At 48.6% G+C, this 21,682-nt stretch overlaps 1 long non-coding RNA gene across 1 annotated transcript; it reads left to right on the top strand.

Annotated features, from left to right (window-relative positions):
* Positions 1–15,487: 15,487 nt before the first annotated feature.
* Positions 15,488–16,936, top strand: LOC120702617. Its single transcript, XR_005686468.1, has 2 exons — positions 15,488–15,717; positions 16,567–16,936. It is a non-coding gene; the product is annotated as an uncharacterized LOC120702617 (long non-coding RNA).
* Positions 16,937–21,682: the final 4,746 nt, after the last annotated feature.

Below are 21,682 nucleotides of genomic sequence, written 5' to 3'. Positions count from 1 at the left end.
ATAGCCTGGCGCCTCCCCAATGTCCTTCCTGAGCGGTGCTCATACTCGCCTTCTTCCGATTCATATCGGCGGCGTAGCTGGTATTGGTTCTGGTATTTTTCCAGAAGCCGATTAGAAACTGGAAGCTGATTGCGGATGTGACGCACCTGCTCTTCAGTCACATGCCGCTGTTCCAGCTCACGTTCATCTTGCGGCCGTTTGCCAGAAACGGCCTCTCTCCTCTGCTTGTCATGGCGGCACATGGGTCCCACCATGTTGATCTGGAATGCCAAGTCCTGGTCCTCGGATCCGAAAGCTGACAGCTCCACCACTTTAGCTTGTGGGAAGGGCTTGGTGTCAACCTTCATCGTGTGTTGAGCCAGGATTAATCGGCCTTGCTCGATAGCCGATTGTATCTGACGACGTAGCTCCTTGCACTCACCCGTGGAATGAGTGAACGAGTGGTGCCATTTGCAGTACAGTCTTCCCTGCAGCTCTTGGGCCGTTGGCAACTTGTGATTCTCTGGAAGCTTCAGCTGTTTTTCTTTGAGGAGCAGATCAAATATATGCTCCGCCTTGGTCACGTCGAAGTTGAAGCCCTTCACAAGCCCCTGCTGCTTGATCCACTTGCATGGGACAGGATTTGCCCCCCAGGTCCATTCTGCCACGGCTACTTCTTGCTCCTCGCCAGAGTCGTCAGATTCTTCAGCTTGTGCCATGTTTACATGGCGCTTGAACTTGTCCTGGTACAGCTCAGGATGGTAGTGCTCGTATGCTGTAAGCTTCTGCACCAGGTGCGCCAGAGACGTGAACTCCAACTGAAAAGCCGCATCCTTGATCGGCTTAGCGAGTCCCAGGACAGCTAGATCAACTGCCTTCTTCTCTATGATGCGCGACGAGTAGCATCGGTTCTTGACCTCCCTGAAGCGCTGTATGTATTCTGACACAGTCTCTCCTCGCTTCTGCCTGACTTGGGCGAGGTCGGCAATTCCAGCTTCTGCAGCTTTCGAGTGGTACTGGGTGTGGAATTGATCTTCAAGCTGCCTCCAAGTCCGAATCGAATCCGGAGCTAGTGACGCATACCATCCAAAAGCTGGGCCTGTAAGGGATTGGCCGAAGAACCGGACCCTCAATGGATCTGACACTGAGATCATCCCCAGCTGCGTTAAGTATCGGCTCACATGCTCGATGGAGCTGGCTCCCTCTGACCCGTTGAACTTGGTGAACTCAGGAAGCCGATACTTGGGTGGCAGTGGGATCAAGTCATAGTCGCTTGGATACGGCTTGGAATAGCCGATCGCTTTCCTCTTGGGCAGGATGCCGAACTGGTCTCTGAGTATTGCACTGACCTACTCCACACTAAGAACTCCTGGGGCCGATGGCTCAGCACTCGGCCCAGTAGCGTACTTTGCCAGCCACGCTTGTTTTTCTACGTCTGCTCCAGAAGTTCCTGGGTTCACCATCTGCACCGAGCGTGCTGGACTGACGCTGTCAGGGATGTAGGCGCACGTGTAGCCGTGCGGAATCTCCTTAGGTGGCTCGGTGAGGAACTGGCCTTCTCCAGGATCACCGCCGATCTTGTGGACGACGTAGATCGGCGAGCTCTGTGGTCTAGGAGCTGCAAATGAGAATGGCAATTGCGGCCTAGAATGCAGTGCAGCTTCCACTGTGTGACTCCCCAGGATTGGCCCCGATGGAGAGTACTGGTTCTTGATTATCTCCTGGATGACGCGGTGCGCCATGCGCTCAAGCTCGTTCATCAGGCTCTGAGAATGCCGATGAAGCGAATGGGCCACCATGTAGTTCATCTCCTGACGCAGGGCCCTGGTGCGCTCCTCTGATGGTACAGACAGGTCCACATTGTCGAGAGCGCCTTCAGGCGAGAACCCCTTCCACCTGATGCCATGGTTGCGGGTCCTCTCAAAAGAGCCGATGAGATCGGCATCCAGCAGAGCTTTGATCTCATCATACTTCTTCTTGTGTTCAGGAGAGAGCTCTTCATACGTGACGGGCTTGAGAGCGGGTTCTTGATCTTGAGCTCCAGTCATTGTTGCAGTAGATGTTGTTGCCGAGAGGGGTCCCACTGGGTGTGCCAGAATGTGTTGTCGGTCGAAACCCACCGGCGAGCAGCGACGGGCAACACGAAGAGCCGGGAGGTTGCTGGGGCGCTGGCAGGCACTGCTCCCTCGTCGACGGCCCGCAATTTCGTCACGCGCCCGGAGGTTTTGTGGAAAACCGGGCGTGCCACTTGACCTATACCCGATCAGGAGGGTGCAGACGTGCTCCGAACAGTTTCCTGCATACAAAGACACGTGTAAACGTAAGTCCGAGCCGTGGTCGGCTCCCCGGGACGACTCTTGCATCGGCTTTCGAAGAGCCGATCGAGTCCCGGTGTCAGATTGGATCTGCATCTATCCAGATATTACTAAATAGAGCAAATAAGTGTAAAGCTGCTTCAATTGAATCTAATTAATCTAATCCACGACGGTCAAAGCTTCACTGCTAGATCGGAACATCCTACACGTGATTGGGCCTAATAAACATAATAAATAACTAAACCATAACCAAAAACAGAGGCCTAAGAACTAGCAAGAGCCGATTCCCGGATCAATTCCCTGTTATGACTAAGGCAAAGCATCTAATACATCACCGGATCATCCAATCCGTTTGCAAGGCCTAACCTAGCAGATATCACACCAACTCTTATGAGCAAGAGCAAACTGTAACAGATTGGATCTGCTAGATGGAAAAGAAGCAGGGTGTTGTTTCCGTGCAACCAATTCTACACAACAAGAACTAGCATAAGATTGAAACGTGACTGCACGAAAAGCAACATGATATTCGTAGATGATAAGCAACAAAGCACAATAGATCTACTAAAGCCATGCTATGAACATCAGGATAACTAGCATTACTCGCCATAAAAAATGCTTCAGTACGAGTAATACCAGGGTAAAACCAAGAACAATGCTGCCCTGATCACGCGAAGCGATCAGGGCAGCATGACGCTTACTTGGATGAAACCCTAGAATTAGGGGTGGCGGTGCGCCGAAGTTTGTTGTGGTGGAGACACCCGCCGTGTGTAAACGAATGCCGTCATCTTTATTCAATAGCATATGGGTACATATTTATAGTCCGGAGACTTCTTGCCGTGCAAGGCAACCTCTAAACTCTTTCCTAAACGAAGACTAGAGATAGATTACAACTCAATAACGACTCGAAGATTAGATAACATGATCTGGACTCTTCCCTCCACCAGTCCAGATCTTCATGAAGCTTCCAAATATCAGCCGAAACATGCCGTATAATTGTGGCAGATTCTGGTCGTCCTACTGTTTCGGCAGTTCCCGTCAACTCCGAGCGAATCTGGATGTGATTCCAGTTGTATTGGAAAGCTTATCTCCTTAGCTTTCCATGCATATCTAGAACATCCAAAACGGAGTCCATATGTGGCCTGGGCGTCCATTTTTGCGCAACCTCTTCCTGCAGTCCGAACCAGCCTCGCGAATAGACTGGGCTTCAACATGGATTAGGCCCGTAACTCCATCTCGGCTTGAGCCTTGAGTGCACAGTTATCATCATATTTGGCCAAACTTATGATATAAGCCTGGCTAAGTGGACTCCTTTACCGCGGGCTTCTTCTGACATTTGGCGTACCAATCCCGGTCAAATTCTGACATATATAAATTTGCCTTCTGTTGAAACAATTATTGCCTAATTCAGAAACACATAATAGCATGACATGTAAAAAATACTTTAGATATAAAAAGTATTCAATAAGGATGCCTAATCTAATGCATGAATTTGCCTATGTTAAGAGGTATTATTGCCTAGTGAAATATATGAATTTGCCTTCTGCTAAAAAACAAACATAAAAAATGCACGAACATATTGGGAATGCACCAAGGTTGAACTCCGCCTCGTGTCGAGCTCCCCCATGCCAGCCACCTTGATCCGCCTGCACAATATACTTGGCTACTTATTTCAATCATGAATCCAGCAGATAAAAGATGCTGTTTAGAGCTGATAACAATATACTTGGCTACTTATTTCAATGAAAATTCAGATAACACATTGCAGAGATATTAAGAATACTACATGTGTTCCCTCAGTGAACCAATCCACATAGCAATACACAAACAGTGTTTTCAAACAACATGTGATCAAGGTGATTCAAATTTTCTCCAATTTGCAGTTTGAATTACATAAAAGAACTTGACATTTCTCAAGTTTCATGCTCAGAGAAAGAGCTTATATCAATTAATCAAGCTTCAACCGAGAAAATTAGTAGGAAGCAAAAATGATACGATAAGAACTTACCGACTGACACAGCATGGGTGCAACGAGCATAGCTGTATTGTGCCTCTTCCGACACAAATGGATGATGCAAAGTCCTCTCCTGGTGGTGGGTGTGTGACATCAGCACGAAAGATGATAATTGGTACTTCTGACACAAAGGGTACGCCGTTGTGTACAAAGGCTCGCTCAAGAATTATGTTGCATCCTCCAACCTGCTTAAGGAAAAGAATCAATACACCTGCAAGAAAGAACCGAAACAAAGACTTTACACGAAGAGTATAGATATTGAGACCTTGACATTGATTTTGAGCGCAACATTTTCCAGATATTGCTTGTTTGCTCTGCTAGCTTGCTTTGGCAATTAACATTAAGATACAAGCACTATGACCCAAGCCACAAATAAAAATATGATTCCAGAATCATTTCTTGATGTTAGTATCATAAGCATTTTGATTAATGTTCCCTAGGCACTTTAATAATATCAGTTAAGCATTTCATAAGTAGCATTCCATAAAGGTATTTCCAGGTCAGAGGCCATGGACAGCTAAAGCCTTTTTGCTCATCTCACAAATAGTGGAACACTATTAAATAACCCAACCTTGAGGCTTCTCGCTTGCCGATGATGGGCCGTCGACGTGCATGGCCTCTGAGGAGGAGGCCGGATTCAGTGAAGCCTCAGATCGATGGGCTTGGCCGCCTCGGCGGTCTTGTCGCCGAAATCCTTGTGGCCCGTGCGTTTGGTGTGAAGGAGGTCCTGCGCACACACATATACTTGCCAGAATCAGCAAGCACGAGCCCACACGAGATCAAAATCAGATCTAGGACACTGCCGAGGTGTGTCGGACTGGATCGACTGGCCACCAAATCCAACAGGGGGAAATCGAGAGAGGAATTGCGGGAGGGCGCAGGCTGGATATTACGGTTTGGGAGAGGCATGGCTTGCCGTAGTTGGAGCAGACAAGGTTCAGGATGGCCTTGGGGGACTCATGAAGTTGGTGTGGTTGGTGACCTCGGTATGCGTCTGCACCTCCTCCACGCTGCGTAGCTATGTGACGCAACCACTGCACTAGAGCGACAATCTTGCCTTTGCCGTCGTGGACCCGCGCGCCGCGCGACACGGGAGGGGTGGCGGGGAGAGGAGGGGACGATGCAGCAGCATGGGGGACGGGAGGAGGCTGTGGCAGAGAGAGGAAGGGGTGTGCTGCGCCGCCGTGTCCCAGCGCGCAAGCTCGCGCCGCCGTAGAGGAAGGGGACAGGGAGAGGTGGAGGCTTCGTCGTCAAAGCAGCTGCGCCTGGGCTCCGAGCGCAAGGTGGAGGCGGAGGAGGGAGGCGGCCTCGACGGCAAGCCAGTGGCAGCAGGCGAGGGAGCAACACTTGTGGTCGTCGGAGCCAAGCAGGCTAAAGACGAGGCGACGAGCTCCTCGGGGTGGTCGGTGGTGTGGTCCTCCTCGCCGACGGCCTCGGCAATGGAGGCAAGGATCTGCGGTGTCGTCGTGGCGAGGGCCAGCGTAGGGGACGGTGGCGGGGGCCTGCGGCAGCGTGGGCGTGGAGGGCGGTGGCGGCGGATCTGCTGAGGAAGGGGGCAGCAGAATGGAAGAGGCGTGGGTGGGTGGGGCGGTGGGGAACGAGGAGCGTTCCAATTAAATTAAATGCTTCCTTGATGTTGGACGGACTCAACCGGCCATTCCAATCGATAAGAATACGGCCGGCTGTAGAGAAGTCATTACCAAATTTAAATACGACGCACCAACTCTTTCTGCACATTGCTATCGCATCACCCATTTATTTTAGGGTTAATTGGATCTGTGCCATTATAATTTCACCGTATTTGAAACGCACCACTACTTCTCGCGAAACTACATGAGTGCCATTACAATTCTGTGGTATTTTGAAGTGCGCCATTATGTACGCCTGACGCCGCATCAAGCCCATCTGAGGCATACTGGTATACCCCCATCCATCCGTATTTTCGTATGGATGCATTTTTTCCCGCCCCGACCGCGAGTGGATAAGGCAGCGCCCCCTCCCCGCTCGTGTCCACTCCTCCATCCCTCCCCTTCCCCTCCGCCCCCAAACCAAAACCCAAGATCCGGTGGCGACTTGTCCGGCGGCGGCGGCGGCGAGGCGCATGCCGGAGGTGAGGCGTGTGGCGGCGGTGCTCGAGCTCATCTGCGGATCCCCCTCTCCAGTGGAGGGATGATGATCGGCAGCTCGTCAAGCTCGACCCAGATGGGTGAATTTCTTAGGATCGACTGCCCCCAAGTGCAACATCAAGGTGATAAGGTGCCGGAGCAAGAACAATGTTGTGTACTATAGGTGCCCAAACCATTTCCCGGTCTGTGGTTTACTTCACCGTAGCTTAATTTGTGTTCCTTTATTTTTTTTATTTTGGTTCGAATGTGTGTAGCAGGATAACAAGACGTGTCCATATTACTGGTTTGAGGAACCCTATCTGGAGTATTTGCGCAGCAATCACCCTGAGCTGCTGAGCCAGGGGACTTCGGAAGTGCAGAAAGCAAGGGTAGGAGAAGGAAGCAATCCAGAAGGGGATAATGCTGATCTGAAACTCCAGATGAGTGAGCTGAAGCTGCAGATGTGTGAGATGAAGCTCCAGATGTGTGAGATGAAGCTCCAGCTTGGTGAAGTGGTGCTGAAGATCATGCAAGCAAAGGATGAGATCAAGGCAGAGATTGCTAGGGGGAAAATTGATGTAATGTTGGATGTTTAGGTAGAAGTTTAATGGTCCTTGAACTGAATGTGCAAGGATGTAATTTGCATCTTATGGTATCTTATCTTGGTAATGGTACTATGAATTGCAGTGGTTTATGCATCTTATGCTATCTTATCTCGAAATGCAGTTCATTTTCAGTTAATTTTTTGTTCATTTTCAAACCATTGCAACATGGTTATCGTTGCAACATTACATGACATATACCCAGTTTGAAACCATTGCAACAAGACATGGCTCACAGACAACACAAGGTCACATGGTCACATAACATGGATTACATGAAACTTGTTAAACTATTAGTTGACATGGCTCACAGACACCACAAGGTCACAAGGTCACATGGTCAAATAGTTCATTGACATTGCTCACACACAACACAAACTGACATGGTTCATAGATATCACTAAGTCTTGCATTCTTCATGTACAAAAGCCAAGGCAAAGCATGCCTTTCTATTCCTCCACGCCCAGCTAGCTCTTGAGGCTTCGGACCACTCTTGCTTCAGGTGCAGTAGCAGCCTTCTTGAGCCTCTTCTTTGTAGGTGTCTTCTTTTTCTTCTTAACAGGAGTCTTTTTCTTCTTTGCACCTGTCTTTTGCTTTTTCTGTTTTGCTGGCGTGCTTGGCCCTGCATCTTCTTCTCGCAACCTGCCATAGATAGGTCCATCAGTACATAAGAGTATCATGTACAGTCACCAAGTACATAGGATTTAAGAGAAGTACCTTTTAAGTGAGGCTTGTGTAGTAGCCTCATCAACACCATCATCATCTTCTGTTGGTTCAGCAAGCTTGCAGATCTTGGCAAAGTGTCCAAATCCTTTGCACCGACTGCACTTGACCTTCTTTCTGTTGTCCCTTTCTTCCAGAGTTCCTCTTATCCTGACCACTCTAGGTCTGCCTGCCCCCCTCCTCTGTATAGGTGGCAACACCCTGTAGCCGAGATCCACTTCAGGCCAGTCAGCCCTATCAGGCATTGGAGGAACTCTATCTGCATAAGCTGCTCTAAACCTGGCAACAGAGTAGTATGCATGCACAAAATCCTTGATTTGAAGTTTGTTGGTCAAGATCCAAGCCAAAGCATGCCTGCAGAGCTTTCCAGTGACTTGCCATGCCCTGCAAATGCACTTGTGGTTGACAAGGTCCATAGTGTGCCTTTTGTAGTTGTTCCACTCATCAACTAGTGTAACCTCAGCAAAATCTTCATCACTGACTGCCACTTTGACCACTTTCAAGTTGTTTGTGATAAGGTTCAGCTCCTTGATTACATTAGGCAAAATCTCATCAGTCATTTTCCTTCCAATCTTTCTCCTAAGATACCTCTTCTGCATGACCATCTCCCTGATCCCATCCACTAACTCATGTATCTACTTTATTAGGGCCAACTGCATTCCTGAATATGCCTTTGAGTACTTCAGCTTTATTCCATAATCTTCCTCAACCTTCTCCTTTGCTGCCTTTGGCCCCTTGCTAGGATTTTTCTTCAACCAGTCTATTAGTATGTCTGCCACCCAGCTTTGAGAAGCCATTTTGCCTTCAACTAGCTTAGTGGATGGACAATTATGCTGTGCTGGTAGAACCTTAATTTGACAAGAACAGGTAGCACTCATTAAGTTAGTAGCAAAACTGAACAAAAATGTGCCATGCAAGATGAATTAATTAATTGAAATGAACAAGTAAATAAGTTCATGTATTGTTTTCTGATCATAAAGCCGAGAAGCATGAATACGCCAAGGACAACTAGGGTGTTTACACTTGACAATGAATCTGCTGGGACCAGTCTTGATACCAGGTGCAAACTCAAATCCGGACTTCACTGCATAGTGCCGAATAGCTTTCCTGAATGTGGCAATGTCAGGAAATAGGGCACCCTTTTTTATTACTGGATTGTCTGGATCATGTAGGACTCTTATTTCATCAGGATCTGCATCAGTAACCTCTGTCTCAGGAGGAACTCCTTCAGCAGCAGCACATTTATGGTCATCATTAGTAGGCACAGAAGGCTTTTCAGGTGGAATTGGCATGTATATATGCTCATCATTGATACCAACATACTCTTCAGGATTATTAAAGATATCAGCAGCTGGGTCTGTTTATTGAGGGTCAGTGGGCTTTGTAGGATGAGGTTGTGGCTCTGTATCAGACTCTGGTTTAGATGATTTTGGCTCAGATGGGTTAGGCTCTGCATCAGATAATTTAGCCTCTGGCACAGTGGGTTCAAGTGGATCAGCAGGGATTGCAGCATGTATGTTAGGTGGAAGCATAACCAGGGGTTCAGGCTGCAATTATGTGTAAGGCTGCAATGCTGTAGTATCAACTTGTGGGAGGCATGGTTGCTGGAAAACAGTTTTGTCCACCACAATTAAGTGGAGTCTGCAAAGCATCTCTTGCTTATACATTTCAAACAAGTTTTGGAATTGATTATCATGTTCAATCATTACATCCTCACCCACAGTCTTGTCAAAAAAACCACAATGTGGCTGTCTGGTTAGAGCTCCAACTGATAGCACTGGACAGACTCGAAAGAACCTGATCAACTGTAAGCGCCCCTATATGCACAGACCCTAACCTTGCTCTTAACGTACGATTTTTTCCCAGCATTGTCTGTGGTCATAAAGCCTTCAACTTTGATCTCTAACCAAAACAAAGGAATCCTAGCACACAGAAGGTTTGCAAACCAAAACAGTGAAGCTCAATTAAAACAGATGCACATCGCGAGAACACTATGGCTACCCTAACACTATATATTCCACCTAACATCAACGTCCCGTGCCAAAGATATACCCCACATACAAACCCCGAAAAACCGAGCGCAATCGATAGAGCCTACCTCGAGCTGTTGCCGTCGGGCGGCGGCGCCGCCGCCGCCGCCGCGGGGGTGTCGTGGTTCGTCATGCGTCGACCATGGGGTATCTGCGGATGAGCTCGAGCGCCGCCGCCGCAGCGGGGGTGTCGTTGTTCGTCATGCGTCGACCATGGGGTATCTACGGATGAGCTCGAGCGCCGCTGCCACGTGCCTCGCCTCCGGCATGCGCCTCGCCGCCGCCGTCGCCGGACAAGTCGCCGCCGGATCTAGGGTTTCGGTTTGGCGGGCGGAGGGGAAGGGGGGAATGGAGCAGCCGACACGAGCGGGGAAGGGGGGCGCTGCCTTATCCACTCGCGGTCGAGGCGGGGGCAAATGCATCCATACAAAAATACGGACGGACGGGGTATACCAGTACGCCTGCAGAGGGGCCCGATGCGACATCAGGCGTACATAATGGCGTGCTTCAAAATACCACAAAATTGTAATTGCACTCACGCAGTTTCGCGAGAAGTAGTGGCGCGCTTCAAATACGGTGAAATTATAATGGTACAGATCCAATTAACCCTTTATTTTAGTATATATATGTGTCCATTGACATCCACGTGCATTTAGTTTGTAGAGTATACATAGTATCTGCGTCAGTGTATAGCTGGAGTGGTATGGCCTCCTACGGTCGACCTGTCACGTAAATTAAATAAATAAAGAATAGGATTGGTCAAAACAGTTCTCTTGATGGCAGCGGATCGGGTAGCTAGGACGGACTTGGTCGGTGTGGTGTGTGGGTCAGCCGGCCTCTGACACGGTCGCCGGGCAGGCGGCCATCCATATGGATATGGATATGGATGATCCATGCGTCGCGTGGCAGACTTGCTGCACGAAAAGTCAATCGAGTCGGCTCACTTTAAAAATCCGATGTCCAAATCGATCAACCGATCCATCGACAGGGTCCTGATCGATCCATCTACTGTTTTTCTGTCATGTAGCTTTCTCAGCTGCCACGCCTCCAGCTCCATGGCTTCGTGTATGTAAAAAGATAGCCATTCGCCACCGTTCACCAGCATATATCATGTTACGAACGAGGATTTTGGTTGTTGATCTTCGGTATTATTACGCAGTAAACCTTATTACCTCACATCATCCGTCGAGCAACATTTAACAGTGTTCCTTAACGAAAAGGTAGCTAGATAAAAAGGCATGCACGGATTCATTAATAGTATCGAGGATGTTAATTTTAGTTTAGAAAGCTGTACCGGTACCCCATTCGTTTGAAATTGCAGTCACTTTAGCTATGTTTTAAGTCAAACGTATATCAATTTTCGACTAAATTTATAGAAAAAACACCATCCCGTCCTGAAAACGCAAGGTCATTTTCGTCCCCGCCTCGTAAAAACCTCTCACAAGAACCGTATCCAGTTCTTTGACCCCGTCCCTTGACTTCATCAACCCTAAATCTTTGTGACTATGGTCTAGTCATGGGTATAAGCATCAAAAGGGGCAGGGCGGGGTGCGTTATTTATCAGTTGAGGTTTTAGATTGGGGTGGATTTCCATTTAATTTCCATAAACATTGTGGTGGGGTCGGCAAGGGTGGATTTAGCACATTAGCAGGCCGATTTTTAACTCTATATACAATCTTAGTTATTGATAGTTAAGTCAATATAAATTCTCAACGTGTGCCGTACTAGTGTAAAACTCCAACCAAGTGCGCTCCTTGACTCAAAGCTGGCTGCATCTTGATCTCACTCCACTCGGCGTTGCGTGCCTCGCGGCCTCTTCTGCTCGAGAGACCAGACGTTCTGCTAATCTGCTGTCATCAGACAGAGGCACAAGAAAACAAAGAATCTATGCAATCGACATGATGATTATCGATGGCCTGACCCAGCCCATGATGCATGGGTGAGCTAGCTGCTGGGCCGTTGCTTGTTGGATGGTTTCAACTGGTCCGGCCATAGGTGGGGATGGGCCAAGACCAGTGCAGCCCGAGATGCAAATGCAACTCGCCCTCTCCACCCTCTTAATATTCTTAAAAGAATATTATATATTTCCCAATAAACAAAAAGAATATTACATTTAAGATAATTTCAGAGTTTTAAATTTCCAGCATTGTAGAAGATACAGGTCTGCCGTCGTCCATGGATGAAAGGATCCTTTTGACGATGATATGTCCGGTGGCAGATCTAGCATCACTTTACCACTACTTAGAAATAACAAAGTGAAAAAGAGAATAAAACCACACCCAGCGCTTGGACGACACAGCGTCACGCATCCGCCGCGCAAACGCCACTGGCCCACCCTGCGCGCTGCCCTCCTCTAGGCCGCCGCCGCCGCCGCTCTCGTTGTCCACGGCTGCGCGCCTCCGCCGGAGCCTCCGGCACCCCCCTGCTGCTCGGCGCTGCTGCATCGGCCAACTGCTCCTTTACATCGCGGCTGGGGAAAAATCGCGGATTTCAACCTCGTCGCCCTCCATCAGCAGGTCGTAGCCCGGCGTCCCTCCGCCCAGATGAGTGGATTGCATTGGATCCAATTTCTGTGGTTGTTCTAAAAATATCTATTTTGTCCAGGTCGGCTGCGTGAGGTTGAGAAGGAAGACCGAATCCGATCTGTGTCGGTTTGGTGCGCGTTTCCGGATTCCGATTGAGTCTCGAACCGGGTATGGACATGTTCCGTGTATAAATCTGGCACGGCAGGTTGACGATCTGTTCAACCTTTTTTTTTTGCGCCGTCGCCTCTGTGTTCTGTGATGTCGATCCCCACCCCTGCCTGGCCTATCAACTCTGCCTTCCGCCCTCTGTTCAATCGGGAGCGGCGGCGGCTGCCGGCGAGATTTGCAGCTGCCTGCGCAGATGGGGAGAGGCGGACGGGTTCTCATGTACCCTCCCATCTACGACGAGACTGACGAGTGGGGCGACCTTGTCCACCGCGTGGTGTTTAGGAACGACCAGATCATTGAACTCAGTGGTCCACAGACACTGGAGGAAGCCCATGAGTTGGTGCGTGAATTACTGCGACGTGGCCTCATGGACGGCCACTACGATGAGAGTGACTTCTACCCACAGAATCCCAATGACATGTATATGCAGCGGCTCCCTTCCTACTACGTTGCTATGGGTGGCCGGGGCCTGGAAGAGGAGCAGGGGAATGCGGCGCATGGACACGGTTGCGGAGGCGGTTCTTGGGTCTGCCGGAGACCAGCGGTGAGTGCAGCGTGTGCCTGATGGACTTTGAGGCCGGCAGCAAGCTCAGGGTGATGCCCTGCTCCCACTACTTCCATGAGCAATGCATCTTCAGCTGGCTCCAGCTTAACCATGTCTGCCCGCTTTGCCGCTTCCCGCTACCCACCGAGAAGAAGTAAGAGGGAGGAAGGTCAATAAACCTAAGCTCGTGCCAAAAGTCAGAGAAAACAGCGGATGCATTGTGCTACACCGTATATATGAGCTTGGTGGTGAAAGTGCAATTTCGTCCGCAATTTATGTTTGGTACATAGTATCTGTTATTCTGTAGTGTATACAGGATTTTGTCCAAATGATGGCTAATGTGCAAAATTATATTGCTGGAAAAAAAAAGATCCTTTTCAATTCCTTCTTGATTTGATCTGAGTGTTCCCTTTTACTGCGATCTTTTGGAATAGGGAAGTATAAAGTTGAATTGTTGATGTTAACTGGTAGTTATTTGTAGCCAGGTGTTAAGATGTTTGAATGCTCGTGCTCACACCTTTTTGTTGAAATGCCCAAGCGATGTTTCCATTTGGCAAATGATGCGCTGATTTGGTTGAAAACCTACCTTTTGTTGTGTGGGAGAGGTGTAACAATCTGAATGGTAAATGTTTAGAGGCATACTTTTGTGTGTTGGTACTGTAATATTGTTTGCACTTTACATGGCAGGAGCACTTTCAGTTATTATTATTATTATTATTATTATTATTATTATTATTATTATTATTATTTGCTGTGTGTATAGTAAACCAACACATATTGCAGGAATATCTATTGCATACACTCAGTCAATGCATGGTCTTTTGTGTCGATAATAACTTCTGTGCTTCTAGAAGATGTAAGCTCATACATGCATCCTTGTTAGATATTTTTGCAATTTTTTCGATGAGCTTGCGAAGGTACCTATCACAATCAGAATATTTGAGTTTCTTGCTTTCTTCTTTGATTAGGTTACATGCTTAGTTTCTTTTACAGAGTTTTTAGTACCCATAATTTTTCAAAAAAAAAAACTAGGCGGAATAGTCATTTTTGTCCCTCAACTATTGACCGAGGCTCCATTTCGTCCCTAAACTATCAAAGTGATATTTAAGTCCTCAAACTTTCGTCCCTAAATTGAGACTTCGCGGTAAAACACCGATAAGTGCATGTTGTTTTCCTTCTCCAGTTGCGACCACCAATATCGGCAGATCATTCTCCCAAAATCATCACACAACGTTTTCGAGAGATCAAAGCAAGACATGGCAGAAGTAGGAATGGCTTGCACAATCGCCTTAATGAGAACCTCCTTCCCTACCTTAGATAATAATTTCTCCTTCCATCATTATATCCTCTTCTAAACTCGAACTTTCAGATAATTGAAAGTCTGCACCTTTGATTTTCCCATGTAGACCGGCAAGCCCAGGTACTTCTCATTGTGTGTTTCATAAGTAATCTCTAGAGATGACATGATCGCCAATCTATCACCTTCACTTGTGTTCTTACTGAACATAATGGAGCACTTGTCTTTCTGGATATTTTGTCCCGAGCATCTCTCATACAAGCAAATAATATTTTGCAAATGATCTCCACTGTGTCCATCAATTTTGAAGAGTAACAGAGAATCATCCACAAACATGCAAACAATAGATGGTTAATGCTCGGAGGTATAGGATACACGCAGACCCTCCATATCACCTCTTGCCTCCACTCCATTCATCAGAGAGGAAAAGGCTTTAGCACAGACTAAAAACAAATAGGGCGAGAGGGGATCCCCTGCTTCAGACCACGCTGAGGTTTGATATCCTCCATGGGATCACCATTAACCCTAACCTAGTACTACACCAAAACGGAATTGCCTTGGCGGCCAAAAACCGCCAAAGATAATACCAAAACCACCAAAAAAATGATCTTTGACAGCTGGCCACCAAGCAAAATCCACCAAGCATAGAGAGCCAAGGAATTTCAATTACCTTGGCGGTTGGCTGCCAAGAATTATTTTCTTGACGGTTTGGCCGCCAAGTAAAATAGATCTACGTCAAAATTGCAAACATGACAAGAAAATATTACAACCGCCAAGTAAATAACTTTTTTTGGCAGTTACAAACCGCCAAGAAAAGCTATTTACTTGGCGGGCATCAACAGCCAAGCAAAGGTCACAAACTCCATCACCACATTCACCCAATTCTGATGAAACCCCCAACTTGAGCATAATTCGTGCAAGAAATTAAACTCTCACTCCACTTGGTCATAGGCTTTGCTCATATCTAACTTTAAAGCTGCAAATCCATCACTTCCTCTCCATTTGTTCTGCGGAGCGGTAGCCTTCTTAGAGCAACTCTAGTAGGGCTTCTAAATTTGGGTGAGCAAATACCTATTTAGAAGAGAAGTGAGACTTCTAAATAGATATTTGCTCACCCAAATATAGACCTCCACTCTAACGGACCGAGTAAATTGGATTTCCATTTTTTTCAACTGACAACTAGCCCCACCTATCATTTTCTCAACCACACAGCTCTCCCACTCCCACTCGTCCATTCCGTACCCCGCGCCGCCGGCGCTCGCAACCCCATCGCCGCCCCGTTCCTCGTCTGGGCGCCGCCGCCGGTCCTCCCACCGCCTCGTGCCTCCCCAACCTCCCTACCACCTCTGCCTCCCTGCCCGTCGCCGCCTCCCCGCCCTCGTCGGTGCGAGGAGCCTGTCGTCCCCTACATCTACTAGGTGCAGTGCAGTACTCGGAGCTTTTGCAAATCCTGAGGTGGAAAAAAAAATTGAAGCCTTTTGCATCGTGTTCGTGTCTCAATTTTTGCGATCTCGCCTCCTGTCTCTGATGTGCAATGATAGAACGACAGATTGAGTCAACCTCCTGTCTCCTGTCTCAGGCTTTAATTTCTTGGCTTTCTGAAGTAGCATCAAGTTATCTGTTACCTCTCCTAGCCCTGCTGGAAAGACTATATTTTGACTAGTAATTGATATTTGTAAGCATTTTTGTGTCCACCATCAAGAATCTTGCATATTTCTTGGCTTTCTTGTGTCAACTATCAAGAATCTTACATATATATGGCCACTATATTTGCTGAATGCCTTCTGAAAAGACTAAGTTGGATGTGCATATTTCTTGCAAAGGTTCACAAATAGTTTGCGCCCCTGAACGCATAAACGGTTACTGGTTGTGACTGAGATGTAATAGAGAAAACATTTTGGAATATTAGTGTTTGTGATCAGTGTTTTTCCTTTTTGATTTCACCCTAACAAAGAATTAGATTGATATGCTCGGAATCTGAACTTGTGTGATTCGGTACCCTTAATTTTTTTTTACCATTGGGTACCCTGATATGGTACAGGCGAGTACCTCTGTTCTGGTTCACTAAGAAGAAATGCAGGAAACAACCCAGAATGGCATACTGTTAATAAATCATTTACCAGTCTTCTAAATTGTTTGCTTTGCAAGGCTTGCTATAATCTGATGTCGCTGTGCACTATGCACTTTGTTGATGACAGCTCTAATTTGTGTTATATTATAACAAAATCACTTAATGTCCTGAATATTTTGAGATTTTGTTTGAACAGGTTGGTGGCTGGACTCAAGGGTACAAGAGACTCATGCTTGTCTGATGAACTGTGGTAAATGAAACCATTGATATGCAGAACAGAGGCTGCTATTGAGGCTGTGATAACACATCCTGCAAGGCCTCCCCTGAAATTAGGAAGGAAACGATCACTGCATGGTTAACTGTACTTCAGTGTGCCTGTATGACATTTAGCATAATGTGTTTGTATGATATTTACCATTACAGTGTGTAACTGTACCATTACATTTAGCAATCATGCCTGCAGCAGCAGCATGATTGCTCGATATTGTATAAAGCATGTTTGCTGGATGCTGGATTATCTGCAGTGTGTAATTGTATGATATTTACCATTACAGTTTGCAGCAGCATTCAGAAGGCATCACAAATATGCTTGTTTGCTGGATGTCTGAATTATTTCAGTTCATTCAGAAGGCATCACAAATATCCTTGCATGGCATGAATTATTTCAGAAATCACTGCATGGCATGAATAGATTTCAACATTGATCAATCACGTCAAACATTAGGCCACTCGTCACCTTGCAACTTTAAAGGAGATGCTAGTTCAAGGACTGACACTCGTCACCTTGGAACTGAAAGTTCTGAATGAAACTGAAAGGCCAATTCAAGTTCTGAATGAACCTAACTAACAGAAACAGTAGACTTGCCGAGTTTTCTGAAGCTGATTCTCAAGTCACTGAAACATGAATCATGGCTGAAACATGACTGAAACATGGCTGCTCTTCTTTGAGACTGAATCCATGAAAGAAACAGCAAACCATTTCAGTTTTCATTTGCTCTGCTGACTTAGCAGACAGCAGAAACTTGAAAGATGACATCAGTAATCATCAACAGACAGCAAAACCATTGTCTATCAGATTGTTGGAGCGAAATTTACTTCAAGTTTCTATACTTCAAGTTTGGACACAACTACTTGCCCTTCAATGATCTTGAAAAGGCTCCAAAGGTAAACTGTGATACTAACAACTAGACTTTACTTCAATCCTTTTTGGCACAACAGTGCACTGCATATGACAGATATGTATATCAGACTTCAGGAGAAATAAGGTTCAGTTTGGACACGGGTGTATATTTGTCAAATAACATCAAGCAAAAAGAAATTCTGACGACAGGAATATACACCAATTCAAACATCAAGCAAAGAGAAATAAGCTCATAATGGAAGTAGTAGAACATCCGGATCCTAAATACAAGTCAGATAACACATTTCTGACTCCTCCATGAGAACAGCCCAGTTTCTAACACATTTTTGACACGAGATTCAGTTCTGGCATGACTTCAAATCAAGTACAAATGATTAACTGAACCCCTCATGACTTCAGAAAAATGATTCACTGAAACAAGTACAAATAATCACTGATGGCAGCAGGGTTTCAGTGCCCCGAACCATGCTTTGGCACTTGAAAAATAAAATTACACATAATCACGCGGAGATTACGTCATCCCCAGCCGCGACGCTGGGTTTCAATGCTGGCTTGCTCCCGAATTGAGTGAGGCAGCCTGGTAGGAACTAGGGTTCCGCTATGCGAGGCTTGAGCAACGAGGAAAATGAACGAGCGAGAGAGGAAGAGAGATGGCGGCTAGGGCTTCCAAGGAAGCCGGCAACAATTAATTTGTTGCAGCTTGATTTCTCACGACCAAATGTTTACAATATATAAATATATAAGAGTTTCTAGGGTTTTCTTCTAATAAAAAAGACTAATAATCAATGGGCCCTGGGCCTTTGCTGGACGTGGCCTGCTACCCGCTTGGCTGGCGCCTCCTGTAGGTAATGCCGGTCATAACATCTCGCCCCCCCCCCCCCTCGACGAACAGCTCGTCCTCGAGCTGGAAGGCGGGGTAGAGGTCTTGAAACTCCTAGAGCTGCTCCCACGTAGCCTCTTCTGCAGGCAGGCCATGCCACTGGACGAGGATGTACCAAACACCCCGGCGAAGCTGAGCGCGCAAGGCACGGTCTGGCGCTGGAAGTAGACGGCCGTCCTGCACCGGTGGAAGAGGACGGGATATCGTCGGCGGTGCACCCTTGTGCGGCTTGAGGAGGCCGATGTGGAAGACGTCATGCAGGCGCACACCCTCAGGCAGCTTGAGTCAGTAGGCCACCGACCCAATACACTCCAACACCTAAAACGGACCGGCGAATCGCGATCCGAGCTTGCCCTTGGCGCGCGGCTCCAAGGACTACGCCAACCGATGCAGCAGACGCAGCCACACCCAGTCTCCCACCGCGAACTCCAGTTCACGGTGAGAGGCATCGTAGTACTTCTTGGAGAGCTGCTGCGCCTGAAGGAGCCACTCGCGGATTTCCGCTAACGCCTCATCACGATCACGAAGGAGGCCGTCGACGGTGTCGGTCCTGGCCGCCCCAGCCTTATAGGCCAGCAAGGGCGGCGGTGGGCACCCATAGACCACATCGAACGGGGTGGCATGTAGGGCGGAGTGGAAGGAGGTGTTGTAGCAGTACTCCGTCCACGACAGCCAATCGACCCAGGTGCGGGGACGGTCACCTGTAACACAGCGTAGATATATAGCAATAACCTTATTGACCACCTCAGACTGTCTGTCGGTCTGGGGGTGGAACGCCGTGCTCATGCGCAGGGTGACGCCCGCCATCTTGAAGAGGTCCCGCCACACGTGGCCTGTGAAGACAGGATCCCTGTCGCTGACGATCGACGTCGGGAAGTCGTGGAGGCGCACGATGCCGTCGAAGAACGCCCTGGCGACGGAGACGGCAGTGTACGGGTGGCCGAGTGGGATGAAGTGGGCGTACTTGGAGAAGCGATCGACCACCATCAGGATGACCGACTTGCCACCGACCTTGGGGAGCCCCTCGATAAAATCCATCAAGATATCCTCCCACACCTGGGACGGCACTGGGAGGGGCTGGAGCAGGTCGGCGGGCTGCAGGGCCTATGTCTTGTTCAGCTGGCATGTGGCGCACGTGCGCACGAAGTCCTGGATGAGGGCGCGGTCGCCGGGGACGAAGAAGTCCGTCCGTAGACGGTGGAGCGTCTTCTGCACCCCTTCATGGCCCGCCGAGTGGGCCAGGAGGAGCGCCTGGTGCCTGAGGTCGTCGAGCACCGGGACGAAGATGCGGGAACCGTGGAGTAGTAGGCCGTCGTCGAAGCGCCACGACGCACCCAGCTCGCCGGCCTGAAGCTGGTGGCGAAGGAGGGCGGCATCCTCGGCCATCGCAGTGGCAGAGCAAATCGCCTCGATGAAGGCGAAGGTCGGCCCGGAGATGGCGTGGGCGACGGCGTCAACCTCCATGTCGCGCCGGGACAGTGCGTCGGCCACCGTGTTCATGCGCCCGGTCGGTACTCCACCGCGAAGTCGAAGCTAAAGAGCTTGCTGAGCCACTGGTGCTGGGGGACCGTCGAGAGGCACTGGTCCAGCAAGAACTTCACATTGTAGTGGTCGGTGCGAACCAGGAAGTGGCGCCCCCAGAGGTATGGCCGCCAATGGCGCACCGCCTGCACCAGCCCGATCAACTCGCGCTCGTAGGCTGCCAGCTTGAGGTGGCGGGCAGCGAAGGGCCTGCTGTAGAAGGCGAGGGGTCCCATGTCCTGGTGTAAGACGGCGCCGAACCCCATACCTGACGCATCGCAGTCCACCACGAACTGCCTGTCGAAGTCGGGCATCTGTATGTAACACCTCAGGAGTTTCATTTGCTAAACTAGGGTCATTAGCACCAAGTCATGTACCCTTAACCCAATGCAAGTCAACATGAAATGATTAGCAATTCAAAAACCTTAGTTGTGTTAGTTTTAAAATAATTTTCAAACCGTGGTTTAATTGAGCTTTTTCCTGAAATAAAACTTGTAGGGTTTTAAATGTTGAACAATTGTCATGCTCAAATATATTTAAGTTTTCATACAAAAGTTGAAGAAAATTTTGAATTTAGCTCGAACCGGGTAATAACTACATTTGTCGGGATTCAAATTGAACTTTTGAATTGGGTCCCAAATGAAAGTAGGCCTGAAACAAAAGTGATAGGATTTGAAATTTGGAACATCTTTCATATTCAAAAAATTTCGAGTGTTGATTGAAAATTTTGAGAAAGCTTCAAATTTGAAATCAATCAAATTTCTCTCTCTCTCTTTCTCTCTACTCTCTCTGCTCTCTCCTCCCTCCCCTGTTTCTGCCGGTCGACCAGAGGCCGTTGGCCTCACGCCGCGCGCCGCCCGGCCGGCCAGGCCGCCTCTCCGCCACCTGGTTAGCCCAAACCGACCACCCCAACCCGCTCGGCCTCGCCACGCGGCGCCACCCCGTGCGTGCACGCCGAGGACCGCCGACAAAGCGACACAACGACGCCGTATCGCTCCGGCCGACCGCGCTCGCTCTCTCTCTCGCCCAGGATCGCCTAGAACCATCCCGCGAGCTCCACAACGCCCTCACCCCTCTCTCCTTCCTCCCTGAGCGCGAGAGCCAGCTCCGTGCGCCCCTTTCCGCCTGGAACAGCCGCCGCCGCCAGCCATGCCCGCCGCCGCGCCCTAGGCTCCCGCGGAGCCCCCTTCTCCGCCTTTCCTCGTGCCCAACAACCCCCGTAGCCACCTTCCTCGCCTTCCACTGGTACTCCCCGACCCCCTCGCCGTCACCCCCGACCACCGGACCGCCGCCGCCGCCGCAAACCGCCGCCGCCGGCCGCTGTTCTTCGCGGAGCCGCGGCTCCTGCCATCCCTAGCCCCAACCGAGCCCATCCCTAGGTTCCTCTCGACGCCGTGAAGCTTTTCCCCTACTTCTTCCCCGCCCCCGGTGAGCCCCCATGCCGGAATCCCGCCGCCCGCCGCCTCCTCTGTTTTCCCAAACCGGCCAAGGGCCTCTCCGCGAGAAGAAAAAGTCATCCAGGGGCCTTTGTGCAAAAAGAAATCCTTTTTCCTTTTTGTTTTCTAAACCAGCAAACTTTGAAAATTCCTAGAAATTCGTAGAAAAATTGGACAAATGCAAATCCAATTGTTTTGGAATCCTTGCAACAAGATCTACAACTTTCTTGACATGCACATGTTTATTTTCTGCCTGTATATTAATCTAGGAAAAAGATTAGATTTCATAGACTATAATTATTCTAGGAGTTCTACTCAGTATCTGTGTCTGATT

Source organism: Panicum virgatum, chromosome 1K, assembly GCF_016808335.1.
Source record: "Panicum virgatum strain AP13 chromosome 1K, P.virgatum_v5, whole genome shotgun sequence".
Classification (NCBI taxonomy): domain Eukaryota; kingdom Viridiplantae; phylum Streptophyta; class Magnoliopsida; order Poales; family Poaceae; genus Panicum; species Panicum virgatum.
The sequence above is the reverse complement of the archived record's forward strand: the minus strand, read 5'-3'. Positions and strand labels throughout refer to the sequence as shown.